Source organism: Notechis scutatus, chromosome 2 (genome assembly GCF_049901735.1).
Source record: "Notechis scutatus isolate UNSWTSFEM ecotype Mainland chromosome 2, rNotScu1.2, whole genome shotgun sequence".
NCBI lineage: Eukaryota > Metazoa > Chordata > Lepidosauria > Squamata > Elapidae > Notechis > Notechis scutatus.
In genome coordinates this window covers 73,049,804-73,064,732 of record NC_142010.1, presented here as the reverse complement: position 1 = coordinate 73,064,732, position 14,929 = coordinate 73,049,804, and positions in this window count along the sequence as shown.

The window sequence follows — 14,929 nt, the reverse complement described above, 5'->3', positions numbered from 1 at the left end:
TTCATAGGGAGATACAGTATTTTTTTTCTGGCATGTTTACACCATTTTGCTATTTCCAAGACACAGCATGAACATGGGCATTATATGAGCGTTTCTCATTTCTATATTAGGTATAAGGAATTCAAAATTCTTGGGCAATGTAAATCACGAGAAACTCTTAAACCAAAGGCAAGCATTCTTTCAAGGTGACTTTATTAATCCAGATTTTATGGGCTCATACATCATAGGAAAAGTCTGAAAAAATCATTGACTGCTGCATGTGGCCCCTGTCGTGCAGCTGAGCAGACAGCAATCATCTGTAAAATTGAATGCTTTCCATCTAAAATTAATTAAATTAGCTACAAATCCATAAATAATCTATTTGGATCCCACTGTATGTCCCAGGAGAAACAAGATCTGAGTGGGGTGTACCAGGAGACTATTTGTGAAAATTAGGTGATTATTAGTTTAACAAAGTCATCAAATTAATTTTGTAGAAGAAGAAAAATGCCAGGTATTAGAAATAAGATACCAGTGACATGGTATGCAGCCTGTGAAATGCTTTAAATTAATTGGTGTGGAGCTTGGAGGATATTGCCAAGACTAACTATGATCATTTGTTTGCCTTTAGGATCCAAATAGAAGATACAGCAATATTTTTAAAATTATTCCAACATGATATTAACCCTTATGTAGTGAAAAAGTACACATAGTTATATGTTCCTATTGCATCAATAAACTGTTGGCACTGGTTATTACAGATTAACAGAGTTAGAAGGGACCTTGCAGGTCATCTATTCCATCTACTCCCACCCAAGCAGGAGACACTACACCATTTCTGATAAATGGCTTCTTGAAAACCTCCAGTGATGAAGCTCCAAATCACAACGTGAAACTTCCTGAAATTATAAATTCATAATTGCCCACTTGATAAAAAGCACCTCAGAATTGTTTAGAGGCATCCTAGTCAGAAGGTTCCCTCCAATGAGATGCAGAGCCCTAGTGCAAAGAGGGAGTCCTTATCAGAAATAATGAGGGATGGAGAGTCACAAGCATAAGTGGTGTCTCTTTGTACTCTGAAGAAGAGTCTTAAAAGTTGTTGGAAGAAATATCCTTCTGGGTTCAGTTCCAAGTGGGGAAAAAGACACTGGAATCATGGACGTTTGCTTGGAAAGAAGGTTTAATGGTGGACCAGGACCACATGGCTTGGGAATCCTTGTTGAAGAGGGTGCTCACATTTCAAGATGTTGGGTGAAGAAAGAAAAGGAATTTCATTAGGGAAAACTCAATAAGGATTTCCAATGCACTTAGTCAAAGAAAAGTATAGTAAGATCAACAATAATAACAACAAACATGGATGTCTGTGTGAATTTGTGAACTAATAGAATGTGAAATCATGTTATATGTTGATGAAATGGGATTCTACCTTCATATCTGTTGTTTGTGTTGCAGTGTCCTCATAAAAATTTCCATTGCTATTGTGTTTTTCTGCTTATTTGGAAGAGTAAGTAGGGTGAATGTATTGGTTTTGGAAAGGAAAACCAAAACATCAGTTGATGGCATTTGTGGAAGCCTTCCAGTTTTTAATGGTGACTTACAGATGCTGAATAATTGCCCAGGTTCTCCTTGGTCTCTACCAGCCATTAGCTGTGTGGGCAAAGTGCTTTTAAGAACCGTTTTTTCCTGATCATCATTCCAGTCTTATTAATAGTTGAAGAGGTATTTGTTGATATTTATTGTTGAATGACAGTTCATCTCTTCAGACATCCTAGGGCTATTTTCTCCATTACTGCTTATTTGGGGTACATTATCTCTGAAGAGGGGCACCATGCCTTTCTCCCCAAAATAATAATTAATTTCATGGATAGACGTTTCACATATATATCCTGGTTTATAGTGCTGAAAAAGATGCTGTGCAGGCAAATTGTATAAAATAAGTTATACGCAGCTCCATCTTTATCTGTAAATTACAGCAATGGTAGACTTTTTATCTTAGACTTGGGGTTACACTTTTAGAAATGTTTAGTCATCTATTGGCCACTGGGAAGCATGTCTCACACCATGGTTATCTTCCCATGTCAGCAAACCTAAAAATCAATGGAAAAAAACCATTAAAAACCATATCTTTCACCAAAGTTGAACACAGCTGTTTCACAACTGTCCGAAACATCATCAGGGATTATCAAGCATCAACCATCTCCGCTGATGAAATACTTGACATTTCACGCATTGGCCGAGAGCTCAATAACAGTGACGGCTCTGTGGCCCCACGCCTGTGCAGAGTCAATTGCAAAAATGAATCAAGCAAACGTAAATTCATTTATACTCAGCTGTTGAGCGTGAGCGGAAACGTCCAAACGCCATCTTATTTGGTCTAGAGGTCACCAATAACAATGATGACATCACAACTGTCCGAAACATCATCAGGGATTATCAAGCATCAACCATCTCCGCTGATGAAATACTTGACATTTCACGCATTGGCTGAGAGCTCAATAACAGTGACGGCTCTGTGGCCCCACGCCTGTGCAGAGTCATTTGCAAAAATGAATCAAGCAAACATAAATTCATTTATACTATAAACTCACTCGCCAAAACCAACACCAACCATAAGAACCTCCATTGCCACCCTGACCTAACCATACAGCAACGTGCCCGCTCCCGTGTACTCCACATTGAACTCAAAAACCGTCTAGACAATGGAGAGAAGGACCTGTACATTGACTACCATGCTGACTGTATCAAAAGTAAGCCACGCAACCCAATACTCAGCTTTTACCCTCAACCACAACCCTACCTCAACCGATCCACCACCACCCAAGACTAGGCACGCACGCCCCCAACTACCTCAATTCCAACTACTGCCGGCCTTAAATGCAAACTACTCAATGCAAGAAGCCTCGTGAATAAAATACCTGAATTTCTCATCCTCCTAAATATGGCTAACTTTGACATTATATTTGTCTGTGAAACATGGCTCAATGCATCTCTCCCGACTCCATTACCACAGTAAGAGACTATCATGTTTACCGATCAGATCGTGAAAATCGTTGAGGAGGTGGTGTTGCTATCTTCTATAAAAAATCCTTACATCTAAAAAATATCCAAGTTACCCAGGAGCTTGCTCTTCCTGAGACCATCATCTGTGAACTATCCTTAAATATCACAATTCGATTCTTACTATGTTACAGAGCACCTGATTATGACATCGAACATGTAAACAAGCTAAATACATTACTAACATGGGCTGCATCCTGCCCATACCCTTTTATCTTTCTTGGTGATTTCAATCTACCTCATATTGACTGGACCCTAAATGATTGTACAACTGAAATCATACACACAACCTTCTACAATGCTATTACAAATCTGGGACTGGAACAACTAGTAACCAACAACACTAGACTAAACAACTGCCTCGATCTCATCTTCTGCAATAGTTTGAATTTAATTTACGAATACAAACTAAAGAACCCTTTTCAGTAGTGACCACAATATGATTGACTTTTGTCTCAACATACGTCCACACAAAAATCACCACAATGATGTAATCCCCAATTGTAACTTCAAAAAAGGCAACTATGATCTTATACACAACGATCTCTCATCCCTTGATTGGCAATCTCTATTCACTGGATGCAATACTGTTGAAGACCATTACAACATATTTTTACTTGAAGTCAAAGAGTCATCAAACTATATGTACCAACAACAACTCCCAAAACAAAACAAAAAAGCAGATTACCCATATCAATAAGGAAACTTCAATCCAAAAGAGATCACTCTGGCGGAAAAACAAATCTGGTCACGTTGCCAATTTCAAAAACCGATACAAAATTTATGCCACCAGATAAAGACCGAATGCACCAATTATCACATTAAACAAGAGGAAAACCTTCTAAGCACCAATTCCACCCGTGCTTTTTACAATTTTGTAAACAACAAACTAAAAGACTCAAGGTCCATCCCTCCCTTGATAGGACCTGATGGTAAAGACTACGCTGACGACACCATTAAAGCCAACATCTTTAACACATTCTTCGGCTCAGTATTTGTAAACAGCAATGGATCATGCCCAGTATTTCCTAGCCGTACCACAGATAACAACAATGATCTAATACATATCGATTTCACAGAAGACAACGTTGAAAAAGCACTACGCAACCTAAAACCATCTCTATCTATTGGACCGGATGGAATATGTGCCTACTTCTTAAGAAAGCTATCCACTGCCATAGCCAAACCTCTAAGCATAATCTTTGAAAAATCTTTCAGAACCAGCTCCTTGCCTAACCTATGGTCACAAGCCACAGTCATCCCCATCTTCAAAAGGAGACCCAAGCCTAGTTGAAAATTACAGACCAATCTCCTTATGCTCGTCACCTGTAAAGTCATGGAATCAATTATTAACCAATCCATCATCCTTCACTTAGAGACAAATAACCTACTCTCCAATAAACAATTTGGTTTCAGAAAAAAACTATCCTGTAATCTGCAACTCTTACACTGCAAAAACATATGGGCGACACAACTCGATTAGGGCAAAACAATAGACGCAATCTACATAGACTTCTGTAAAGCCTTTGATTCAGTGGTACCACGACAAACTACTCCTAAAAATAAAATCCTATGGTATCTCTGGACAACTGAATAACTGGATAGAAGCATTCCTGTCAAACAGACAACAAATGGTCAAAATCGGGAGCGTCCTATCAAATCCAGTACCTGTCAATAGTGGTGTTCCCAAGGCAGTGTTCTAGGACCAACTCTCTTCATACTCTACATAAGCGACCTCTGTGATCATATTAAGAGCAATTGCGTTCTCTTCGCTGATGATGTAAAGCTGTTCAATACCACAGACAATACTGCTACCCTACAAAAGATCTTGACTATGTATCAGAATGGTCAAACAAATGGCAACTTCAAATCTCAACAAATAAATGCTCTGTCTTACATATTGGCAAAAAAATCAGAAAATAAAATACAAGCTGAATAGTCAAGATCTTGTTGATGACCCAAGCTCTGTAAAGGACCTTGGAATACTCACCTCTAATGATCTAAGTGCTAGAGCCCACTGCAACTACATAGCCAAAAAGGCATTAAGAGTTGTAAACCTAATCCTACGTAGCTTTTTCTCTGGTAATATCACACTACTAACCAGAGCATACAAAACATTTGCTAGACCAATACTCGAATACAGTTCATCAGTCTGGAACCCACACTACGTATCTGATATTAGCACAATTGAGAAAGTCCAGAAATATTTCACAAGAAGAGTTCTCCACTCCTCTACTCGTTGTAGAATACCTTATGCCACCAGACTTGAAATTCTAGAACTAGAAAACCTTGAATTACGCCATCTTCGGTCTGACTTAAGCATGGTATATAAAATCATACATTGCAATGTCCTACCTGTCAATGAATACTTCAGCTTCAACCATAACAACACAAGAGCACACAATAGATACAAACTCAAAGTAAACCGCACCAAACTTGATTGCAGGAAATACGACTTCAGCAATAGAGTGGTCAATGTCTGGAATACTCTACCCGACTCTGTAGTTTCTTCCCCAAACCCCAAAAACTTTAACCTTAGACTGTCTACTATTGACCTCACCCCTTTCCTAAGAGGCCTGTAGGGGCGTGCATAAAGCGCACCAACGTGCCTACCGTCCCTGTCCTATTGTTTCTCTTATTCTTTTATTTTTCTTATATGTACCCATTTCATGTATTCACAACTATGTATACATTTATACTTATTATCTTGTAAACAATTGGCAAATCAAATAAATAAATAAATAAAATAAATAAATAAAGTTGGTTATTATATCACTGACTGTTGGTGCTAGATTGTTGGGATGCTCAATGACTACATATATGGGTCTGGGACCACATTCACTCGTGGGGTTCCTGTCCCTGATTTACAGTGATAGGGATATGTTGTATCTTCACAACATTGCAAGAAAAAGCTGTTGTTAGATTTATTTTGTTGTTCCTTTTTCTTCCAGTTCAGGAAGTGATGATTATTATAATCCATTGTAGAAATACATTTCTTGGAACACGGCTTCACTTTATTTGTTGATCTTAAGATAGCATGTGATTCTCTGTCTTAGACCAAGCTGTGGAACAAACTGTATACTATCACTATTGATTGCTGGCTTTGTTTCTGATTCATGCATTGCACAAAGAAACAGCACTTAGGCTAATATGCACTTCCCAAGGACATGTGATAGTATCTATTCCAACTCTCAAGGGTGTAAAACATGGCTGCATATTGGCACTTCTTTCATTTAATTTTATATAAATGGTGAAGTTGATCGATTGAGAAATCCATTCACCCAAGTAGATGATGGACATACTGTTACAGGTAGATGGTGCAATAATCATCTTGATGATACCTATTGGACTCAAGAGAAATTTTGAGCACCTTGATACATCATTGTGAAGAGCATTAGCTGGAAATCAATTACTCTAAAACTAAAGTAATGTCATTTCTTAATTGGCCCAAAAATGATTCTGGGCTATTAACAACCATGTTGTTGAACAAATGCAATGTTTTTGATATTGGGGGTATCAGGCTAATGGAAATAAAAGGGCTCATGCTAACTATGTTTCACAAAGTGCATATACGAGTGCAGCAGCTATTTTAAGATTTCATCATTCCAGAGGAGGTCAATATATACTTGCTGGCACTAAGCACTTTGAGGGGAAGTTCTTACCTCAATTACTATATAGCACACAACTTGAACCATTTCCCAACCTTGTATCATTGGAAATCGTTTAATCTAATTTTTTTTAAGCAACATTCAAAAATCCAATGCTTCACTATGCAGGGAGGCTGTAATGGTGAAAGTGGAGACTGGGACATGGCAAGATACATTAATCTACCAGTTGAAGCTGACATTTTCTACAGGTTTAGCTCCACTGACATTAAAGACATATTTCAAAGTGGGTGAAAATAAGCCGTTTACAATAACAGCAGTTTACAACTTCCTATTTCCTAGGATTTTCTCCTGTGTACTTACTTTCTTTGGGCTATGAGCAAGCAAGGTCACACTTAAGCAACAGCTGTTTGGCACTGATCGTCAAACAAATACTGGTAATACCATTCAGCTTTCCAAGACAGAAAGCAGGAGACACATTCTGGCAGCATCTATGTCTCTTACCCAGTTTAACATCCCAAATCAGAGAAGGGCGTTTATCTTAGCCTAATGCAATGATCTCCTTTCAGCACCGCTGGTTGGAAGATACAAAAAGGACACCACAGTCATTACAAGTATGTCCTTGTGAATCAGGATAGGCAGAAACAAACCAGGCTGAGGCCATCTTTGTGGCTTCAGGGTTGCCACAAGTATGTTCTTTTGTATTGCCAGTTTTATACAGGACCTTGAAAAATGTTCTAATTATCCCACCTCTGACTAGCAAAACCGGATACAACAATCACCAGATACAACAATCAACAATATAATCAATTTCTACTTTCTGATAGTCGAAATTCTGCTAACCTTGAAATAACATGCAAGGTTTCATTTGGAGGCATGCAAATCAGTCAAAGAATGATTAAGAGCAATTGGACCTACAGGAATATGGACAGCCAGAAATACCTTCTGCTTCATATTAATCATTGGCTTTAGGATGTACATGCAATGTCAGCTATTGTATGATATTTTTCTCAGGTTTGACAGGGTTCTGTAAGAGAAGTTATAATTTTCATTATAATTTTATCCTTTTATGTGTGTGTGTGTGTGTGTGTGTGTGTGTGTGTGTGTGTATAATATTTTACACTCTATTTCAGCATTTATTATTAAACAGATTGCTAATTTTAATGTCTCTTGTTGCATATATATCGCCCAAACAAGCTACTTTTGATTTAAAGCATGTTTTGATTTAATGTTGTCCTTTAGCCAATTTTTCTTTGCCCATATGTACGTTTCTTAACTACCCTAACATTGTCAATTTAGTTTTGGATATTTTGGATATTTGAATACCAAATATAGGTAGTCCTCAACTTATGATCACAATTGAGCCCAGAATTTCTGTTCTTAAATGAGAAATTTGTTATGTGAGTTTTGCCCCATTTTGTGACATTTCTTGTCAAAGTTACTGTATCACTGTAGTTGTTAAGTTAGTTAAGTGAATCTGTCTTGTCAGAAGATCACAAAAGGAGATTACATGACCCTGGGACACAGCAATTGTCATAAATATGAACCAGTTGCCACACAACTGATGTTTGATCATGCTGTAAAGGTCGCAACTGTGAAAAATGGTGATAAGTCACTTTTTTCAGGACCATTGTAACTTTGAACAGTCGCTAAATGAACTGTTGTAAGTCAATAACTAGCTGTATCTTGAATACAAATTCTCTTGTGCTGGTTAATGACTGCAATAAAGTTATGTAAAGTATAACTTGCTGTATAACTTGCTGTAATTAGTTCAGCATGAATTTCTCACAAGAGCCAAATAACTTTGCCTACCAACATCTATAGAGTGTCTCAATCATCCAGGTCATGGTTGTCCCAAAGATGCTTTTTCAGGAGGCAACTGGACTTCCTTGTTTTTTCTTTGAAGACATTTCACTTCTCATCCAAGAACTTCTTTAGCTCTGACTGGATGGTGGGAGATGGAAGGATTTATATTCCTTGCATACAACTGGTCATTTGCCAAATACTGCACGAGTCAAAAAGAGGGCTGTGAAAATATTTACAGACCCCTCACATCCCAGACATAAACTGTTTCAACTCCTTCCCTCAGAACGACGCTATAGAGCATTGCACACCAGAAACAACTAGACACAAGAACAGTTTTTCCCCAAAAGCCATCACTCTGCTAAACAAATAATTCCTTCAACACTGTTCAACTATTACAAAGTCTGCACTACTAGTACTGTTAATCTTCTCATCACTCCTTATCACCCATCCCCTCCCATTTGTGACTGTATTGTGACTGTAAGTTTGTCGCTTGTATCCTTACGATTTATATTGTCTGTTTCCTAGTATGATTTGATTGCTTATTGTACCCTATGACTATCATTAAGTGTTGTACCTTATGATTCTTGACTCTTGATGAATGTATCTTTTCTTTTATGTACACTGAGAGTATTTGCACCAAGACAAATTCCTTGTGTGTCCAATCACACTTGGCCAATAAAGAATTCTACTAACCTTTGTCTCAAGAGAGCTTTGGCTATCCAAATTTATGTTGAACAGATAATATGATAAGGTACAAAGAGGTACCCTTATGTACCTTAGCTAGGTACTCTGTGACCACCGGGACTCCCTTAGGTTCTATCAACTGAAGCTGAATGACTGCTTTGACATCAAATCATTTTGCACAAGACGCAATTCATTTTCATCACAAACATTCTGAACAAATCTACTATAAGATGAGCAAGAGTTTTGTAATCCTCAGGTGTCACCTTCATCAAATGCTGAGTTCACAAAGCATTTTCTTAAAGCTCAAGAACTTGAAATTCCATTTCATGGTTAATACATTTGGTTAGCATTTTCTTAAAAATTGTGATGGTCAGCTCCTAAAAATGGTGGGCCAGTAGGAGATTGACTAATGGCCTTAATATTACAATCAGCTGGCAGAATCTATAAACACTTATTTATGCGATACAAAATAATGAATAAGCATTACTGTGCCTATTCCCAGTACTAATTAGATGATAGAAGAAAATTACCTCTGTATATATTATTAGATCACTTTTTGTGCTTTAATTGGTCAAGTAATCTTTTTCCATCACCTCCACTCATGCTTGAAGTTAAATAACCCACCCAGGAGTGCTTAGAAGACAAATATTCTGTGCAGTGCAAGGTGACATTTCTTGACCATTTGACCATTATCAGCACTAATGTCAGTACTCATAAAAAGATGCTCTTAAAGCAATGAGAAGTGCTCTTTAGACTCTTCTTGAGTTCTTTTAATATGGGAGTTATTATTTGCTCATTGAATATTATATCCCCCCAAAAATCTGCTTTATTATTCTTTTGCATCAGTATTTCATTCCAAAGTAGATTTTAGATTTACTTTTAAAACCTGAGAAACACTATGGTATATGATTCCAGTTGCTACAACAGGATGGTGGAAAGAAAATGATTGTTGTATTCTGATTTGAGTTTGAGATTTTTCCTCTGCTATCTATAAATGGTAGTGGCATCTATCATACATAATGCTAAGTCATAATGAGGTTTGTGTAGTGTGATTTGCAAATTCATACGTTATGACTTAGAGTTACATGCAGATCAGACCTTTCAGCAACCTATGGTTTAAACATCCTGATTTTGTACTATGCTGAACCATGAACAAAATGGAAGGTTCAACCAATTGAAACTATTGCAGCAAATATTCCATTCCATTAGAAAATAAAATGCATAATAGATTTGGAGCATGAGAAGTGAGCATATACTGTAATAGAGTCTTCTATTCTCCTTTGGATGCTGATGATCAATTTCATTGAAAAAAATACGAACAAACGTAGTACCACAACTATTATTTGTCTTGTTGGGAAGAAGACATAATTATTTATATATTCCGATAGTTGTAATGGTGATTGGGAAAGCCATAATTCTCATCCATATGGGAATAACGAGGACTACTTTTTTCTTTCTTTTTTCCCTTTAATTTGTTTGCTCTTCTAGTGATCAAGCATTACGTGATACCTACCAACCAAGGTTGTCCCCTTCTTTTCTAATAAAGAAAATTCAAATCCAGAACACAAACAGCCCAACATCTAAACTAAATTCTGCATTGTTATCTTAATGAAGGGAATGAAATACAGGTAGCCCTCAACTTAAGACCCCAACTCAGCCCAAAATTTCTGTTGCTAGGTGAGATATTTGTTAAGGGAATGTTGCCCCATTTTACTACCCTTCTTGTCACAGTTGTTAAGTGAACCACTGGAGTTGTTAGATTAGTCAAACAGTTGTTAAGTGAAATTGGCTTCCCTACTGACTTGGCTTATGAGAAGATTGCAAAAGATGATCACATGACCCCAGGACACTGCAGTCACCATAAATGTGCCAGTTGCCAAGCTTCTGAAATTTGATCATGTGACCATGTGGATGTTGCAACAGTTGTACGTGTGAAAAATGGTCATAAGTCACTTTTTTCAGCGCCATTGTAACTTTGAATGGTCACTAAACAAACCATTGTAAGTTGAGGACTACCTGTAATATTCTGCATGCAGGAGGTAGATTTGATTCCAGATATTCTTGCAGAAGTTCTGAAAAAAAATTGCTGCCTGAAATTCTTCCAGCATTACTGGACTAACAACTAAAATTTTAATTACTATTCTCCTCCCCTTTTTAAGCAACATGAATTTTGAGAATGTTCTCACATTTTTCATTTCCTCCCAGCTTTGTGGAGTAAGAAACCATCCAGGGCAGCCAACTCCTGAAAATAATATTCATTTATATCTCTGGAACTCTAGCTACAATATCATTCTGGTGCTTTTCTATTTTCCTTTTTTAATCCCAAAGAAACATACCCAGTGACCCTACTTATAAGTTTACTGTGGAAGTCTGACTTTTCATGGAGAGCCACTTGTGTATTACTGGTCAAAGGCCATGATTCCCAGTTCTCACCCAGCCACATAACTGGGACTATGTTAGTACAGTAGCCTACAAATAACTTTATGCAGATAACTCTCCACTTTTGACCATAATTGGGACTGCACCATCCATTACTAACCAACGTGGTTGTTAAACAATTTTATGATCTTTTTTTTGCCATGGTTGTTAAGTGAATCATACAATTGTTAAGTAAATCTGGTTTTCCCCATTGACATTGTTCATAGGAATCCCTCTAGGAAGTCTGCAAATGGCAATTGTGTGATCCTGGGAAGCTGAAATCCTTATAAATACATGCTGGTTTCCAAGTGCTCAAATTGTGATCATTTGACCACCGGGACACTGCAACAGTCATAATTGCAAGGACTGGTCATAAGCTATTTTGTTTCAGTGATGTCATAACTGCAAAAGTTTGTTAAGCAAATGATTATAAGTTGAAGACAATCTGTAGTTGGCCTCACATCGCCATTTCAGATGTGGGAGGTAGTAAGTAACTACTTGTTTGTATGAATCCTTTCTATTCCTCCAGTTAGTGCCCTGATTATGTCACAGCTCCTTTGCACCAAGCTAAAATTTTATGTTAAAATGCCAAATATTCTAAATTAGTTCCTTTTGTTGTACAAATTATGAGCTCTGGCTGATGCTCAATGTAGATATGCCATGCAGTAAACAGAGGCATGCAATTTAAATCATCATTATGATTTGTTACAATAAAAGTAACTAAAATAAGCAGGAAACAGTTTATTGACGCAATGCACTGCACATGTTTTGCTCCTAGCCTCATTGGAAGAGCTGAAATAAACATCTGGATAATATTCAGCATTAAAAAAACATTCTGAGCAGAATTTCAGGCATTTGACACTGTTGAAATAGGAAGGTGCTGTATACTAGAATATTACTTTTAATTTCAGGTGAGATAGATAGTGACCAGAGGGTAGACACAAAGAATATATTATGCTAACAATATCAACTCCATCCAACTTTGGATTCCCCTGAAAGTTTTTTTCTTCCTGTGAAAGAGATTCCAGATTTTCTATTTAATGTTAATTTGAAATTCTTTGAGTCATTGTTTTTAATTTATTTTAGTTTATATTGGAAGGAGAAGAGCTAATATTAATGTTAATTTTCTTTAGATATCCTACTACTAATTTGCAGCCTTTCTAACTGCTTTGTGTGTCTTTGATCTTACTTTCTTCTCACTGGTTTTATGTCCTATTGTTTTTTATGTTATTTTGTGCATTATGCAGTATATTAGGCTTCTAACCTTGGCAACATTAAGATATTTCAGTTCAGACTTCAGTTCCCAGAATTCCCCAGCCAGCATCATGGACATGGGAATTCTGGGAGCTGAAGTCCACATATCTTAAAATTGCCATGGCTGAGAAACACTGCTTTAATGGAGTAATCATTTTAATGTTCTGATTGCTAATTTTTATTATTTTACTATTATGCTGTAAAATACATTTTACTGTAAAACTGCTGTGAGTAACCTCTTTTTTCTTCAAGAGTTCATGCAATGCTGGGAAAATATGCAGCTGTTTTAAGGAGTTAGTTTATTAAAACCTATATGATTCTTGAAACATCACATTTTTCAGTGTAGAGCAACTGAGTATAGATATCTAGTAGCTGAAAATGTAGATGTAGAATAAATGGGACCAAGAAACAGCTTTGCAATCCAGATTACCATTTATTCTTGAAGCTCATCAAGATTGACCTGATTTTGTTTAGTGAGCATATGTTATATCAAAATATATAGTTTATTCATTTGTTATCACCACATAAAGGTATCAGAGAAAGAGTCAATGAAAGCTGTGCAAGGCATCAGATTCAGTTCCAGAGCATGCAAGGCCAAAAATGTAGCATTTCTTTGCATCTTTTTTTAAAGCAACCATATCTTTGCTCAGGATTATAAATTAATTGCTTTAAACCCTAGACACAGGTATTAGGTTGTGTTCCCATGTGCTGTGAGGCCCCCTTTGGGAAAGAAATCTAAAGCTCTGCATAACTCTCCAACTCTTCAACCACAAATTCATGAATTATTAGTTATCTCATTTAATTGCCCTGCTTTTTGGTGCTATTTATGCTTCTGTTCCAACATATTGTGGGTATGAAAACCACCAAATTTAATATTATTTCATGAGAAATTAATTTAGATATGAATGCTACTTTATGGCTCATTTAAGCATGTTAGCTTCTAATTGAAAAGAGTAAAAGACTCACCATACAAAATAGCCATTATTACCAGAAAGGAACAGATATCTCCTTTGGTGTGCTAGCTCCATTTTTTGAAAAAGAAGCACATTATTTTAGTTAATCATGTAGAAGCAAAATTAGTATGATTATGTGAATGTGTTGTAAATTGTTCGCATCAATACTGCTGAACAAAGAATATTTAGTTATTCCAGATTGGTAAAATTTTTATCTACCTGAGTGAAAGTTTAGTTGCCACTATTCCAATTCATATATTTTTTTAAAGAAAAGATTCGAGCAGCAGGAGGAACATATCCTCAATATGTATCAATCCAACCTTGCACCAGTATGATAAATTGTTGTAATTAAGAGTATCCCATCAAATGAAATGGTGGATGCAGAGCAATTGTGCAAAAGAACATCCCTTATTCTTTTCTGTTCTTTGCATTGATTATATAACTCTCTGCTATTTTCTTGATGGACTTAATGAATGGATGTCATTTGTTCCAGGAAGCTGTAATGCCTTGATATATTAAGCCTCATGTGTTCATGTATTATATTTGAATTCCAACTAGCAGCCAAGAAAAGATTATCTAATAAACTTTCTATCCAGACCTATTCACGTAAATGTAACAAGGTGGTTGTATCATCTCCATGCCATATTATTTGATCCTTGGCTCTGAGACACTAGTGACACAGATCCTGCTCTTGTGTATGCATTACATCACTCCAGGGAAAAGTAGTTACAGTCACAAGGATTCCCTAATTTAGGCTAGGTTTATACTTTGCACTAACCCACATATCTTAATGCAAATGTTTTCCCTTGCAACTTGGTTCCTCATCTCAAGTGGATATGGATCCCATATCACTCTACAGCTAAATGTTTCATTCCCATGCAGATCTTCTTCTTCCACCCAAAATTAACAAAAAAACACAGTAAGGTCTAATTTTATACTCACCTATGCAGCAAAATAGACAAACTTTTGGAACTTTTGGGGATGGAGGATGCCTTCTCACAAAATGTCTGCCATAGTGGACAGGTCCTTTCACCAGGCATCCATTTGCCAGACAGTGAATCAGTGAAGCTTATCAGTATTGTTCCTTCCTGGCCATCATGGATATTCTCTTCCATCCCTGATTATTGTCATCTTTCTTTTGAATTAATAGATATATTTTCAACAAAGTACCAC